Source organism: Girardinichthys multiradiatus, chromosome 4 (genome assembly GCF_021462225.1).
Source record: "Girardinichthys multiradiatus isolate DD_20200921_A chromosome 4, DD_fGirMul_XY1, whole genome shotgun sequence".
NCBI classification, from domain to species: domain Eukaryota; kingdom Metazoa; phylum Chordata; class Actinopteri; order Cyprinodontiformes; family Goodeidae; genus Girardinichthys; species Girardinichthys multiradiatus.
Window position 1 is genome coordinate 39,475,505 of NC_061797.1, and position 17,590 is coordinate 39,493,094.

The window sequence follows — 17,590 nt, forward strand, 5'->3', positions numbered from 1 at the left end:
AACAGCAAATAATGCAAAATTGAAGAGTAGAATGAGAATTTAGCAGAGAGAGTGAAAGTGGTCATTATGTCCTCCAGCAGCCTAAGCCTATAGCAGCATAACTACAGAGATAGCTCAGGATAACCTAAGCCACTCTAACTGTAAGCTCTTAAAAGGAAAGTTTTAAGCCTAGCCTTAAAAGTAGTAGTAGCAGAAGCTGGTTCCACTGGAAAGGAGCCTGATAACTAAAGGATTTGCCTCCCATTCTGCTTCTAGAGACACTAGGAACCACCAGTAATCATTATTTATACTTCTGAAAACACATAACCATGCAACACATTTTTTACTTTTAAAGCCAACTTTCTTTTTTCTTCCACTTCTCACGAATCCTCTTCTTTGTGTTGGCTTAGTCACATAAAATTCAATTTTGTTCTTGGTTGTAACATGGCAAATTGTGAAAAAGAGATGTGAATACTTTGGCAAGGCACTGTAAGTGGGAAACCAAACTGAATGTCTCATCTCAGAGGCACATACTTTAGTTCCCCACAGTTGAAAGCAGTTTATCACCAATTTTTTAACTTGCCGTTGACATCTTGTTCTCATGAGTGGATGACTCCAGATACAAAAAAGAAAGGAAAGCATCAACATTTTATTTTCCCCACTGTTGTAAATAAACAAACTAGATACTATTCAAATAACTGTGTCACAAGTTTAATAATTGTCGTATTTATTTCCTTTTATTTGCATTCCGGATACTTATGTAGACTTTTAAAACTATAAACCAAATTTCTTTGCAGTTGCCCTGTGTTTGTGTTGACATTTACTCTACTTCAGTTCCTGTTCTAGCCAAACATCCCCAACCTCAGCTTCTACAAATTAACCAAAACTGCAGTACATAAACTGAAACTTGGAGACAGACACAATTCTCCAACTTTGTGCCTTGACTTTATCTCTGTTCCTCTCTTCACAAAGACATTCAATCATCCCGATATGATTTAGTCACTTTTAAACAATAATGATCACAGGAAGGAGCGTCATTTGGCAGACAAGGTAATCAATCAGAGGCTCATTCAGCCTTAATTCATGTAGATGCACACCTAATACTCATTACAAAGATGCAATTTCCAGCCAGTCAACATAGATTAATGGGGGACCATCTCTCCTAGTGTGTTTTTGTGCTGTGCCATGCCTCCAGCAGGATAGATGGCCTTCATACAGACAGAAGTGTTCATGGGCTCATTTGTCCAATAGACATACTTATGACAAACTGGCTGGCTGACAGCATATTCATGAAACAGCAGTCAAAATGACAGAGAGCAGAGTTTTGGTTTGGTAATTTTATTGTTTTGTGTGACATATAAACAGAATTATAGACATAAATGCTTCAATTAAAAAAGGGATATTAATCTGAAAATTGTGCAAACCTTATATATAATAACAGTTTATCAGATAGGAAAGTTTTACCTTGAAGCTTCATTATTTATCAATCCCATAATACCCACAAGATTTCCACAAAAAACTCTTGTATTCAGTAAATATGATGCTTAATATGTTTTACACATTCTTTGTAAAAAAGCAAATAGCATGGAAAATAATTTGCATCTTTTGGTTATTGTAATAACATCTCTGCAAAACCTAACGATACATTTTATTTAGAAGTTGAGACAATATTTGAAAAACATTAATCAAACAAATTGGGTTTCAAGCATTCCAACTTTCTGACAGTTATTTTTCATAAGACTTTTAAATGTTTCTTTTTTTAATAGAAATCACATATTTTCTTCTGTACAGATTAGGAAAAGAAGACTAAATATGTTTTAAAAATAAAAACACACAACTAACATTTCAAATATCAATGTCACCTATAACAAAAACTGTAAACATGTGCATGTTGGGTGTGTTTGAATGTATGAACAATTGAACAGTCTGAGTTTAGATTTTTTAGTGTATCTAGTGCATGAATATTGCCTTACAAATAGACTCATAAGGCTGCTTTTTTATGTTAACAACCTTAGTAAACCTTAATGCATTACCATGAGAAACAACGAACAAATAAAAATCGGTTTAATTACACTCTTAAATATTTTCAGATTTTTTCTGCCAACAGAAAAAAATAATATAGAAAATGTGTTTTTGTGCATATTTTCATTATTTTTGTCTCATCTATTATGTTTAAAACAGGCATAAAACAGTATTCTCAGAAGGCCCAGTATTTAAATTTGTTTTACACCAGGTAAAAGGAATCCCAGGGTATTGTGTACATTCTGTTTCCATTGCTCAGAAAGGCCACCGACCAATTATTTAAATCAGGCTGGGAAAGTTGTGAAAACTGCTCTACACCTTCAGTCCAACAGAAGGAATTCTTCCTCTACTCCTTTTGAAAGATTCTTAGCTAATAAATTTGTTTTTGTTTCAACTGATAATAATAGTAGATGATGAGCAGCTTTGGAGTTAAACAGTTGAATAATTCCTTCCACTATTCCTTATGCTGCACTAAACCCATAAGCAGGAAAGGGTTAAATAATTATTTTACATAAAACTCTTTACCAACCTGCATCTGGGTAAAACAGCACAATTAATTTACATAACTACTAAACACTGATTAACACACTTATTTTTCTTTTTATCATCAGGCAAACTCATGTCAAATATCTATAGCCCAAACAGAACAATGTTTCTAGTATAAATGTTATTTATTAGAATAAAAAAAACAATCAGTCCAGAAGTACAGGGAATTGATACATTGACTATCTAATCGTAAGCAAATATTTATAAGAAGTATAAGATGCATAGACAGTGGAGTAGAGGATGGCAGGACACAAGGGTGAAGAGGATCACTGGGAGCTTTTGGGAAACTGCATCCAAACCTGGAACTGTTGCCTCTCCTCCTGCAGAGCTGTCTCCATTAAACTATGAAAAATTGAAAATATCAAAGTTCACACTCCACTAAGTAAGGTTTTCATGAAAAACCAGTAAAAAAAAAATATGTTTTTTATGCACAAGAAAATTTTAAAGTGCTCTGTTCATCAAGACTGCATTAAAATATTTTCCTTACAGAACTGTGGCGAACAGTTTATAATTAACTTAAAACTCAAAATGTTAAAACTTACTGGCAAAAAATATTACATTTTATGTCCTTGGGACTCAGTTATTCACCACATGCCTACTAAGCATGTTATATTCACTTTCAGTTGCCACAAACAGATAACAGGTAGCAGGAAATTGCAGAGTGGCGGGCGAGATGAGGCAACAGTTAAGGAAGTCCCAGTCCAGTTTCCTGGTTAACTTAGCTTACCTCAGCAGCCAGACCGGTCTGTAGGTGGAGCTCCGGTGCTCCAAAAACTCCAAAAGCACATTTAAATGTAGGCTCATTCTTGATGACCTGACTTCACAGATGAAGTTTCACTTTCTCGCTTAAAAACTTCTTAAATCTAAATTTTGTGACAAATTTATGGTATAAAAATGATAAACCTTTACACTAACTCTCGCCATTTCTGCAGATGGTTGTGTAATACTTCGCTGCACACAACCAGGGATATCTGAAAAGACCTACCCTTATAAGCTATTACCCATGAAAGTAAAGTCCTGGGAAAATGAAATTACCCAGGTAAATTTGTGACGAAACACACCCTGCGGTTTCAAAAGCGCCGGGCTTTTCAAAAGCCCCGGGCTTTCTACAAGCAATGGAAAAGGAGCTAATGGTACAAACTATCACTGCATGGCTAACTGAAGATCAGATAATCAGACTCAAAGGCTGAACCCCATTTACTATTGTTATCTCTGTATCTCTTGGTATTTAATTCATCTAGCATTCATCCCTCTTATGTATATACAGGCTACCTGGACTTATTTTAATTTTACTACAGCAGAATTCTAAAAACAAAAGTGTACTGAGTGATAGCTCCTTACCCTTTTCCTAAGGCATCCTCATCTTTCAGCATCTGGCCATTATTCTGTGTTTCTGTGTGCTTTTGATTGTGCAATAACATATTCAAAGGAAAAATGAAAAACCACATGTGAAATCCTGTCTGCACTGTTTTGGTAACATATGGGGTTTTATTTGTAATGCATCTAAAAATATTTAGATTAATAAGTATACTAATCTTCAGGCATACTAAAAGTATACCTATGATTAGCTTGACTGAAAACGTTATTAAGTATGTTAAAAATGTATTTACTTGGTATAATTATTTTAGTTACTTGGCTAATACCTTAGTATAAATCCGTTTTATTTATTTTAACAATACATATTTGAACAGACATATTAGGGTATGTTTCCTTTTTTCTGTTGAGAATAACTATAATGATGCAAAATAAAGATGATTTATGCATTAAACTGCACACAACTCTAATGGTTGTTGTGAAAGTAAAATATTTGAAATTGTGGAACATGTCATGTTTGCATTTTTGTAACAATAATTAACTGAGAAAAATACATTTTGGGCTACTTGCATATGCATCTCCTAGCCCTTTGTTTGTAAGTGATTCTCTGAAAAATCGCATTATGGGCTGCAAAGCTTTTTCTCTTTGCCCTTTCATTACTCAACAGAAATAACTGGGAAAACCTACACCTAAAAAACATGCAGTTATGGGCCATGAACAAGCACACTGTATTTTTCTGAAATATCATAATCTGCTGACAGTCAGAGTGATAAAGGAGAGAGGAGCAAACAGAAAATAAACTCTTCAGTTAGAAACCCAGATGGCAAGTAGAACAGTGACAGTTGTTTAACTTGAATGAAAATCTGTGTGCAGAAATAGTGAATTTTCTGTGCCAATCTGATTTCCGTGAGATCCAGTGCTGCTCGGGGCGAAGCTAAGGGAGCATTATTGCAGGACAGGGAGCCTTCCTGGGGAGCTCTGGTTGGTTGGAGTTACCTGCGCTGCCCTGGGCTATGCCACCGGCTGTGGTTTGGAGCAGAACCCGTGCCCGCAGCCCTCCCTTTCCTCTCCCTAATATCCTCCTCGTCCCTCAGCTTGCCCAGCCATCCATCCTGCATTAATTGGGCTTGGTGCTGGAATCCCTCTCTCAAGGCGCACGCTCACGTCCAACCACCAGCCGTAAAAAACATTTTAAAAAAACCACTGAAGCATCTTTAACACTACAATTATGATAATTGCAGCAGAGCACTCAACTGAAGGAATAAGCAGATCTGATTAAGGGCCCCCTCTGCATGATCAAATATTAATCTGCTGTGTCTTCTCTCTGACCTGGCTTGAAACATAAGAGGTTCTTATGGTCTTATGTATTAACAGATTTGTGCTGGCTCAACTCATAGCATCTAATAATATTAGACGTGCAAGTTAGAGAGCTGAAGAAGTCTTCCAGGAGCAGGATCTACTTACAATAAAACTAAATAAAAATAGCAAGGATAATTATCAGCCTAAGCTTTATGACAGGTCAATTACCCTAAAGTACTATTGACAGTAAATACTTCCAAGTCAAAATTCTCAGAACCACCTGTTGGATTGAACGGTATTCACAAGCTGTGGTAAACCTTTCTTCTGCAAGCTTTGGTTCTGAAATCTGTTGCTAAAAACTAATAGAGACACACTCAGATAAACCTATAAGAGGAAATCTTTATAATTTTTTTTATTTTTTATCACTATTTATTCCTGAGCAAATCTAGATTGCAACATAGATTTAAATACTGAGAAAGTAACTGGAAGACAGAAGGTAAGGAAAAAGGAAAATATAAAAGAGCATTTCATATTTTCCCTCAGTAAGTATGTGATCACTTCTACCCAACAATTTGTTCATATAAATTATGTTGCTATATATATTTTACAAAACAGTCGGAATTCTGGTTATTATAATTGCATGACTGCAGAAGCCTAAAAGTCACTTTTTTTTCTGGAAATCGGGTAATGTTAAAATTTTTTGTTTTACTACACAGTAAACAGATCCATATTAAAAAAACAAAAACAATTCAAACAATTATTTCTTGTTTAAAGGGTTCAAGATTTAATTGTTTGAGTGTGACTGCAAATAAAATTAATATTGCAATCAGTGAAAATTAATTTGTTCAAGATTGGATGTTTGAGGTAGGATTGGAACCAAAAAACAAACAAAATAAATAAATAGAGATTTTAGCAAAACAGCTTTAGTAAAGTAGATTTTTATGTTTATGTGAAACTTTCATACTTGTTTTATATAATCATAGCAAGACTTCTTTATTGTAATTATTGAAATATAACATGATTTCACATCACGCCTCCAAAGTTATCTGGGCTCGTCAGATTTAACTTGACAAGAATAGAAAGCAAGCAATAAACAACATGGCTATGAACCAGACGGCAACTGTCAGTTTAAAGGAGATTACAATGATATTAAATCAGCTCAAATACCCAGTAATTAATTCCCCAAAACAGCTTGTAAGAATCATTGGATTATGAATCTGGATTACATCTCTGAGCTTTCAATGTTGAGAGCCCCAGCGTCTGCGGGGAGGTGGGGGATAGTCCAGTTGACCTAATCTACTTACAGACCATATTTAACTTCATATGATTTTTGCACAACATAAGGCTTATTCTGAAGATAAAACCTAATTTGAACATATTGTTTATTCTTTTGGCTCACTTTATTTTCATTTGAAAGTTAAATGGTTCAACTAGGAGATGCTCAGTGTGCAAGGGGAGAGGAATGTGCAGCCCAGTAATGCAAACCACCGGATCCCTCAAATAACATTAATATATACAGTGCAGCACATGTAGGCTTGAAACTGCACAATACTGGACAAGCAGTGTTTGGAGCAAACACTGAGGATTGTTGAGATGGAGCCTTACACTTTGACTTACTGTTTACTTTCTATTTGGGGAGCAAACTATGTGACAGCGAACCTAAAGGCTCTCATTTTAGTTAATCTGATCTTATAAAAAGGCATTCACTGCAATTCCAAATTCAAGATATTCAACAAAAGTTATCATTTTAATATTTTGGAATTTTTTAACAATACATTCCCAAAATAAAGCAGAGTAATCCAACAACGCCATGAGTTTTAATTTAGAGCAATGTTCTGTGAAACAAGTCCAAGAGTGTTCGTTAGAATGATCCTTGTTGACTAATATGAGATTAACCCAGATACTTTTCACTCAAAATAAAAACACACTACTGTACATTGATTGTAGATCCAAAGAAGTACAGCTAACACACAGATAGTTGTGTAATGCTACATATTCAGCAGTTTCTTCTTAATTAAATTTATAACAGTTAAAAACAGAGGAAGGCAGTGGATGATCACAGCCATTGTAACAGTATGTCTAAAATATGTGGCCTTCTGTTGCATGGGACTAGAGCGCAATCTGACGACACACACACTGTCAAGAAGAGATCGTAGAAATAATGAGGGAAGACAGTGAAGATCCCACAGACACAGGAGTTGACTGCGTCTCTGTCCTTTACCCATATTTTGTATTATTGAATTAAATCACAATATATAAATTTTTCTTATCTGAAAGGCATGTCTGTTTTTTTATGCAAAACTTTGCAGTGGCAGCAAAAAGTATTGAAAATCATGTCAGGCACAACTTTATTTGCTAAACTATCTTTATCCTGACTTGTGCAATTAAAGAGCAGCCAATGTAATTCCTAAAAATACAATTGGGAAGTAATCAGAAGTTGTACAACTGACCCAGACTAACAGGGCAGATTTCTTTTTTTCTTTTTTTTCAAAAGCACCTTTAAAAAAAGAAAAGCTCACTTCCAATAAACAGTTTAGTCTTTATCTTTTATACATCCTATCACAGTCTTCTGTTAAACTTAGTTACCATCATACGAAATCTGATGGGTTTTTACATTTTAAAAATGGCGACAAAATTGAGAAAACAATGAGCCAATATCTTTATCAACCAACAGCAAGTCAAAAGTAGATAATCCAATGACTACTACTAATAATTATATCACTATTTTTATTATTTTTATGCACTCTATTTCACGTTATTTGCTATATACATAACATGTATTGCTTATGGGCATGAATAAACATAAAATATTTGCTCCATTTGTAAAACAGGATTATACCAAACTGTGTTATTTCATGATGGAAAGTATGTAATGCACAACATTTTTTTATAATCTCATGTCTAAATAGAAATAAAAAAGTTGAGTTTTCAGATTTTACAGTGGCTCAAGTGACCACAGCTTATATGCATGGCAAGTTATCAGAAATCCTTCCTCAACACTCCTGGAGAAGGGACAGCTCCAAGGCAGCAGATTTTTCCCCACATGTGGAGAGAAGACTGCTTCGCTGCTGTTTAACTGTTGTGTCCTAATAAATACATTTGGATTATATTAGTACCCCCTCTAATTCCTAACAATTCCAAAAGATTTAATTGATCCATGCAGCAGTGTGGCAGCTCATGATGAGCAATCTGTGATTTTCTGTTTAAAAACAAACTACATCTTAATGTTTCTGGATAGGGCTCAACAATTGTGTGGCTGTACTTTTTCAGAAATTACTACTAACAAAGTCTGTTCTAAGATTGCCATTGTGGTTATTTGATTAACCTGTTTTAGATTTAAATAAATTGAGCAAACATAAAGCACATTTTGAAACTCAAAAACTCTTTAAAAACATGTTCAAATGTATTAAATCATTTACAAAACAAAATTAAACATCATTATATCTGATAAGAACATTTTTAAATGTTCATGTTTGCATTTCATGTATTTATTTAACATATTGTATCTGAGCTTTGACAATTTTCCCTAGGAATTGCTTGCATCTTTCTATAAATCTGCTTAAGAAAATAAAAAATAAATGTTGTATGGTGGGTCTGGGTCTGGTTGCTTTACCCTCCCTGATGAAGACAGGATATTTCCCATGTTGCATTGTTTTTTGTATTAACTTAAAGCTGGTTTTATTTGATGCTGACCAGTTTTTAAAAAGTGTATACTAATTTTTTTCACAATGGATTTTATTCTTCGATTTGGATTTTTTTTTATTTTTTATAATACTACCTGTTGGACCTTCACATTTAACTAAATAATTTTTAAAATGTAATTCCACACAAATAACAATATATATATATTTTTTACAGTTAAAATATTCCTATTTTGTAAACAGTGGAGGTGTGCTGCTACAAGTGGTTAAGGTTTACTTCCAGCTTGGCGCACACGAAGCTCAGGCAGGTGCACACAGCCCACCGTGGGGTATCAGGTATCCCCCTTGGCCTAGGCCTTTCCCATTTGTCATGGTGAATGAGTGGTCTGCCTGACTGCACTTTCTCATTCCATTTCCTCCCAGGCTGCGCTGAGGCCCTACCACCCACTGTATGCTGTCATTTCTTTAACGCCTTTTCCATTCAGATGAAGTGTGGGCAAGAACGCTTTTTCACATTCCTCATTTCTATAGCTCAAATGCTATAGTCTCCAACCTCAGCCCACCAACCAGCCCCTCAAAGCTCAATGTACAAACATAAAAATACACTGCCGATCTTTAGGTCACTCCTGAAAAGCTTTTTGACTTATAATAATAATAACCCCCCAAAACAACAAAGATAAAAAAAATGGTAAATATTTTTTTATAAATTGTCATAGAAATTACATCTTTTAAATTGCAAACAACAGTCCCCAGGCAGATACCCATAAGCTTAATTATTAACCAGTATCATCTCAGGCAGTTAAAAGTAAAGATGTTAACAGTCTTACCCACATCTGTCCGTATTAGCTCTGATATTTGGCTGAGCCATTCAACCCATGCGGTAGAAGCCCCAACACTGAATCTACTGGTTCACTTTCTGCAACTGCAAGACACAACACGGTATAAAAAACATTGTCTGATCTCAATCAACGAATAAAAAGAGAGTCAGAACACAAGCAATTGTAATTGCTGCATGCCCTGATTCTCATCATGTAAATAAACTTGTTTTCACCTTTTCTTTAAAAAAAGAAAACAAAAACTTTTTTTTTTAAACTAAACATTAACGGTGGTGCAGGAAATATGTTTTCTTTTTTTTTCTTTTTTTACAAAAGTGTGTTGCATGGTGGTGTTCAGCCGTCAGAGCAGAGCATATGGTGTCTAGCTTGGCTGTAAAGATATTGTAGCACCATCTGCTGGCAACAGGGCAAACAAAGAAGTAGATGAGGCTGGAGTTTTAAGTTTTAACAAGCTCATTAGAAATCTTTTCTCTTGGCTATTAAATTAGGTCATCATTTATGTTTTTGTTTTATGCCGTAGAACAAAAACACTAATGTAACTGGAAAAGACAGGAAAAGGTTACAAGTCACTTTACATCACAAAATTGCACAGGCAAAAGTTCATGAACGCCTCTGCCTTACATCACATTTGTAACTTCAACTACAAGACATATAAACAACCTTTTCTCCTTCTCAGTGGATCCTTTGGACAACTAATAATAGGGTTAATCAGGCTGATTGCACATTCATCACTGCGATCTGTTCCTTTTGCTTCTTTTTTTTTGGCTGATGAGGGGAAGAGTGTTTTACTTGGGAAATGAAATATTTAGTGACCTGCTCCTTTTGCCCCTTACGCTCAAGACCGAGGCCTTACAGCTGAGTAAACAGCAGAGTAGAGCTGCTTAGCGGACAGGTAATGGCTAGCACCGATCTCCCACCCCCACCCCCAAGCACTGACCAATAAAATACTTCCTAGCACAATGTGAAATGTAAACATGGACTCTAATTTTTCTCTCAAGCATAAATGGAAATCCTTGATTAAAATGTGCAGTTAATAAAAGATAAATCTTAGTAGGAAACAGAAGAGCTCATGAGACTCTCTTTTTCCTTTTGTATAAAAATACGTGTGTAAAAGATTTTGCTGCTTCTATCATTCAAGGTTTTAATTATTTACATTGAACATGCCTTATGTTAAGTGTTCCTTATCAATGTTTCATAAACCTCAGTGTAGTTTACAGTGCTGTAAAAAACAATTTGCCTGGTAAACTTAAATGTTTCTTATCAAACAACTTTTAATATCAAAGATAACATTTATTAAGGAAACTAAAAAGGTTTTGTGTCATTTTAAATCATGAATTCGCCGTGATTATTCATTATTTTTATTTTAATTGTTCTTGCCACACCAAGGCCTGATTACTGCCTGACCTGTAGATTTAAAAGATGGGTGGCCTACCAAAATTACTCCAAAAGAGCACTGACAACTCATCTACGAGGTCACAAAAGAACCCAGAACAACATCTAAAGTACTCCAGGCCTCTTATGGCTCAGTTAAGGCCAGTGTTCATGATTAAACAATAAGAAAGGAACTGAGCAAAAATGGTCTCCAAGACTTTTTGGAAGACTTCTGAGGACGGATTAGACAAAAGCTTAACTTTTTGGAAGATGTGCATCCTGAAACATCTTGCCAAAAACTAAGGCAGCATTTCATGTCATGGTCTGGGTCTGCTTTGCTGCTTCAGTATCTGGATGACTTGCTGTAAGTGACAGAACCATGAATTGTGCTCTGTACCAAAACATTCTGCAAGAGAATGAGTCAATGTCAGTTTGTGACCTTAAGCTCACATTGTGGTTCTATGGCAGGGTCCAAAATACAACAGCAAATCCACTTCTGAATAGCTAAAAAAATCAAAATAAAGAAGCTTGACAGGCCTATTCAAAAGCACTTGAATCTGATTAAGACACAGTGCCATGACCTTAAATGAGTTGTTTATACTCCAACTCTTTCAGTCTGGCTAAATTAACACAATTCTGCAACAAGAAAGGGACAAAATTCCTCCACAGTGATGTAAAAATATCATTGCCTGTTATCAAACATTTGATGGGAATTGCTGCCACCAAGAGTGGCACAACCAGTTATCAGGTTTAACGGGAAACTACTTTTTCACATGTGGCCAGGTTGGTTTGGATATCTTTGGAAACTACTTTTTGTATTTACTCAAGTAATCTTGCTCTGATACCAACAATTATGTGATGATCTGAAACATTCAAATGTGACACAATAGCAAAAATTAAAGAAATCCATAAGTGGGTTACCTTTGTTACAAAATTTAATGTGTAGCTTCTCTGGTGCGATTGTAGTAAATTACAGCTAAATAAATAAAATGTTTGCTTAGGCTACTGCCCCCGCAACCTGACCCTGGATAAGCGCAAGACAATAGATGGATGGATAAATAAAATGTCATGACTTTTATCTTACAGCATTACAACATTTTCAAAGCAATGAAAATACCCGTCCGTTGTGCTCTTGAGTAAAACAACATTTGATTTAAAGACAGTTAAACTGTAGTTCTTTGGAGATGTTTTATATGAATTCTGCATTCATGAGGAAAAAGGGCTGCTGCACAGTTGGATTTCGGAGGATGTGAACTCCTAGAGTAGAGCCAAATTTGGTGGTCTAACCACACAAGTTTCCTTTTTATATGCAAATTACAGTAATAGTTTGTTACACATGAATTTATCTGTTTTTAGGCATTGCTCATCCAAAAAGAGTGTTTTTGAAAAGATGTTTGTACTTGTCCTTTCAAAACCTCCATTATAAATGTGGCATTGTTTCTGAAATTGTCTTGCTTCACCCATACATAAAAAATACTCAAAACATATAACCCAAAACACTGAAGCACAGTTTGTCAGGTCTGTAAGTGGCAATGGAAAGCTGTCGTAGTAGTATGCTTAAATGTTAATGTCGGGTGTGCTTAGGGTTGGCGGTTAGGGCTTTTAAAGCATTGTTGTTCAATAATTGTGTAATGGTTTCCAACACAAACACTTCACAATGATATGGGCTTGAACCTCTTTGAAAAAGGGGTTTGTAAAACATCCATGAAAACATGAAATTTCAACATTTTATTATTATGGGACTGCTAGAACCTCGAGGCCTTGAACTGTTCCCCTGGTAAGACATAGCTAAAGTCCAACTCTCTTTGTTGCTCAGTGTAAGTGGGATAACAAAATGTTTTTAGTCTTTTTTTGGTTTTCTGCAGAGAGCTACTTGATAAACCAGTAAAAGCCATTGATGTACACAAATCCTTAGTCTCAACAATGTAAATTGGTCTAAGATTCTATTAGGTGTGGCTATAATTCAAGATAGCAGGTTGAAAACTTAAAATATTGTAAACAACATAAGTTTAGACACAATTGAGGATTTAAGGTGTTCTTTTTCTTTACAGACAGTATCATGAGGTTGTTAGGCATACCACGTTAGGCATAATTTTGTTCAATAAAGCATACATTCAAAAGTAGTGGTTGTGCCTTTGCAGGAATTAAAACAGTCGAAAAGTAACCACAATCAAAACTTTAAAGATAAAATTCCCTTTAATCACCATCTGAAACACCTGCGTACTGACATAAACTAAGGATTGATGGAGATAGAGCGGGTCCGCCTGATCAAGGTCTATTGAATTCTGAGCCTCACGGCCCATCCTCAAATGACCAGTCAGCACTAATGCACCCATATTGTGTCTATAAGTGTGAATTGATTTATATTGCCGCAAAGCATCCCCAAGACATTGAAAGAGCACCATCGGAACCCAATACCAATTATATATGTTTGTTTGTGCGGAAATGGCCACTCAGAACACCGGATCAATGTAGGCCATCAAAGGTCAGTGCAACACATTTCTGCTGAAAAGTTAGTGTGCCGTGCAGCAGCTTGCCCTAACTTGAGAAGAGACCCAGTAAAGAGGAACAGATAGAGTGGAATAGGTTTCTAACATGCAAAATGCTCCATACCTTGTCAAAACACTAACACAAATATGCTTAAATCTCCTGAAGGCAACTTGGAAAATTATTACAGTGAATTGAAGGAAAACTGTCCATATCCAAGTCTAACTGGGCTTTAAAGTGAGAAGGCTGAAACCCGCTTTGAGGGAGCAGAGCCTATCGGTATTCATATGCAAATCTAATTAAAGGCCATATTAATTACCTAGGCCTGAATGAATGTTGAATCTAACTTCTGGCTAACCTGTCGAGAGTATGCTCTTACCCAAGCATGCCTTATAGATTGTAGCCTTTATTTTTTTCTTGCCTTTACTGCACACGTCTCAGAGGACCTCTTGAATCCATATTAATTTCCTTCCTTGCAGTTATGCTATATAGGGTATGAGCTGTGCTTTTTCACTTTTAATCTCTCAGTAATTTAGTAATGTGTAAACAAATTATGCCACAATATTAATGTAATTGGTTCTCGGAGCTGTTCAGAAAAATCAATGTGTTTGCAAAAGACGCAGTAAATCACACTGGGTTATTATAATCATGTGTCAAGGGCTGATTATGTTATGAAACTAAGAAGTGGGTGGCAGCCACAGGTCAATACAACTCAGCTTCATAAAATCTATGGCTCTCAATTCATTAACGTGAAAGGAGTCAACAAGCTCTGTCTTCGTTTCCTCTCCTTTCGCTACTTGACTGGCAGCTTCCTGCGTATGGCTAATGCAGTTGCGAGGCAAATAAAAGGGGATATAATACCTGTTTATATTGTTTCAGATATTTAAGACAAAATGTACTAACCTTTTTATGGCTTATTCGTTATTAGTGTAGTGTAAGCAAACACCCAGATATAACATTTCACCCACAAGAACTGCTCTTCTTTGAATACCTTAGAAATGTTCTTGATGGGCTCGTACAATTTGCAGAAATGACCACTTATGATGAGTCTTTGAAATATCCCTGTTACTATGACCCTTATGTCTTATGCCTGTAAGTGTGCGTCATAGTATGTCTTGTTTGAACAAGTCCATGTTCTTAATATAGGAAGTCAGCAACACTTATTTCATGATTAATTAAATAGTGGTTAATGTGTCAATTCTGATACTTTTTTAGTTAGTTTAAAAGTGAAAAAACATCAAGATATAAAACAAACTGCAACCAAGAAAAGCTCATTCAATCCTTCTGCCACAGAGAACACCCTTTAGACTAGAACAATCACTGTTGCGGAGACTTTTTCTCATCAGCCAAGATTTAAACTTGGTGAGGGAAACCAAAGATTCAGAAACCCAGTGCAGTTCACTGAGGTGACAGGAGGTTTAGGGCCATATTAAAGTGATCTACTTCTGTTAGGGTGATTTTTCCTGGTACTTGGAAAATTGACATACTCTGGCGGTCAGAAACATTAAACTGCTCCTTTCCTCCACCAAACTCCCCCCCACAACAAATTTAAGTTAGAACATATTAGAATTTAGGTTTTTGGATCATAAAGTCAACTTTTTTAAACTCCCAGAAGACCTCAAAAAAAAAAAAAAAAAGTCATACATGTGAGATTTTCCTTTCATATTCATCTTTCCCCTCTTTTTCCAGTTGATTAATACTAAATCAAATTAATAAAGTGTAATTACTTTGATGAAATACATGTTTCCCTGGGACAGGTAAAGGGTTCATCCTTCAGATTAGGTGTCATTTTCTACGAGAGATCTGACCCACATACAGAACAACAACAACTGAATCAGTAAAAGGTGTTTTACTTACAAGAAGTGAAACTGGAACATGAACGGTAGAATCGCCAACTGTATGAAAAGAGGGGGAAAGAACTGGTGAATACAAGAACTATAATGTTGCGGAATAAACGAGAAGTAACTATGATTAACAGTTGAACGGCTTACTAAGTGAGTGTAGTCAGGTCGCCAGGGGTAGAGGGAGTCGGGATCCAGGTGTGCAAAGCGGAGAAATCCAGATGGTTTTACTGAGTTCTGGTGAGTTCAGGAGTTAATTCAATTTTCAGGTACTTGCGTTGGAGGGTGGACAGGGTACGCTTCTGCCTTGGTTCAGGAGACGGAGGATAACAGGAAGCTGCCAGCTTGGTACTTGGAAACGAAATCCAAACAAAATCCTCCTAACATAAGTAATCTTGATCGTCCAGAAACTTCTGGAACCGAAGTCAAAGTTCAATGAAGAATGATCAGAAGGTTCAGGTTTCTGCGAAGGACCATAAACAACATCAGCTTAGAGACAAAGAACGAAGCATAGCTTAGAAGCGGCTGAGCTTGTTATCACAAAAGGCAAAAACTCTGGCATCGAACTGCTGGCAACCTCCTGCTTAAATACTCCTCCAATGCAATCAGCAGATCAGTCACACCTGTCACCCAGCACACCTGAGAAACTCCAGCACCATCTGGAAACTGAAAACAAAAGTGCAGACAAAACACAAACACACACACATGTACAGGGGTTGGACAATGATACTGAAACACCTGGTTTTAGACCACAATAATTTATTAGTATGGTGTAGGGCCTCCTTTCGTCTTGGGAATGACATATACAAGTCCTGCACAGTGGTCAGAGAGATTTTAAGCCATTCTTCTTGCAGGATAGTGGCCAGGTCACTACGTGATACTGGTGGAGGAAAACGTTTCCTGACTTGCTCCTCCAAAACACCCCAAAGTGGCTCAATAATATTTAGATCTGGTGACTGTGCAGGCCATGGGAGATGTTCAGCTTCACTTTCATGTTCATCAAACCAATCTTTCACCAGTCTTGCTGTGTGTATTGGTGCAATGTCATCCTGATACATGGCACCGCCTTCAGGATACAATGTTTGAACCATTGGATGCACATGGTCCTCAAGAATGGTTCGGCAGTACTTGGCAGTGACGCGCCCATCTAGCACAAGTATTGGGCCAAGGGAATGCCATGATATGGCAGCCCAAACTATCACTGATCCACCCCCATGCTTCACTCTGGGCATATATATATATATATATATATATATATATATATATATATACAGTACAGATCAAAAGTTTGGACACACCTTCTCATTCAAAGAGTTTTCTTTATTGTCATGACAATGAATATTGTAGCTTCACACTGAAGGCATCAAAACTATGAATTAACACATGTGGAATTATATACTGAACAAAAAAGTGTGAAACAACTGAAAATATGTGTTATATTCTAAGTTCTTCAAAGTAGCGACCTTTTACTTTGATTACTGCTCCACATACTCTTGGCATTCTGTTGATGAGCTTCAAGAGGTAGTCACCTGAAATAGTTTTCCAACAGTCTTGAAGGAGTTCCCAGAGATGCTTAGCACTTGTTGGCCCATTTGCTTTCACTCTGCGGACCAACTCACCCCAAACCATCTCGATTGGGTTCAGGTCCGGTGACTGTGGAGGCCAGGTCATCTGGCGTAGCACCCCTTCACTCTCCTTCTTGGTCAAATAGCCCTTACACAGCCTGGAGGTGTGTTTGGGGTCATTGTCCTGTTGAAAAATAAATGATGGTCCAACTAAACGCAAACCGGATGGAATAGCATGCCGCTGCAAGATGCAGTGGTAGCCATGCTGGTTCAGTATGCCTTCAATTTTGAATAAATCCCCATCAGTGTCACCAGCAAAGCACCCCCACAACATCACACCTCCTCCTCCATGCTTCATGGTGGGAACCAGGCATGTAGAGTCCATCCGTTTAACTCTTCTGCGCCGCACAAATACACGATGGTTGGAACCAAAGATCTCAAACTTGGGCTCATCAGACCAAAGCACAGATTTCCACTGGTCTAATGTCCATTCCTTGTGTTCTTTAGCCCAAACAAGTCTCTTCTGCTTGTTGCCTGTCCTCAGCAGTGGTTTCCTAGCAGCTATTTTACCATGAAGACCTGATTCACACAGTCCCCTCTTAACAGTTGTTCTGGAGATGTGTCTGCTGCTAGAACTCTGTGTGGCATTGACCTGTTCTCTAATATGAATCTAAACTTAGCTGCTTTTT

General features: G+C 36.7%; 1 long non-coding RNA gene across 1 annotated transcript; it reads right to left on the minus strand.

The window, feature by feature from the left end:
• Positions 1-1,307: 1,307 nt before the first annotated feature.
• On the minus strand, positions 1,308-15,869 carry LOC124866750. Its single transcript, XR_007037906.1, has 4 exons — positions 15,487-15,869; positions 15,353-15,390; positions 9,629-9,723; positions 1,308-2,889 (listed from the first exon to the last, which is right to left on the minus strand). It is a non-coding gene; the product is annotated as an uncharacterized LOC124866750 (long non-coding RNA).
• Positions 15,870-17,590: the final 1,721 nt, after the last annotated feature.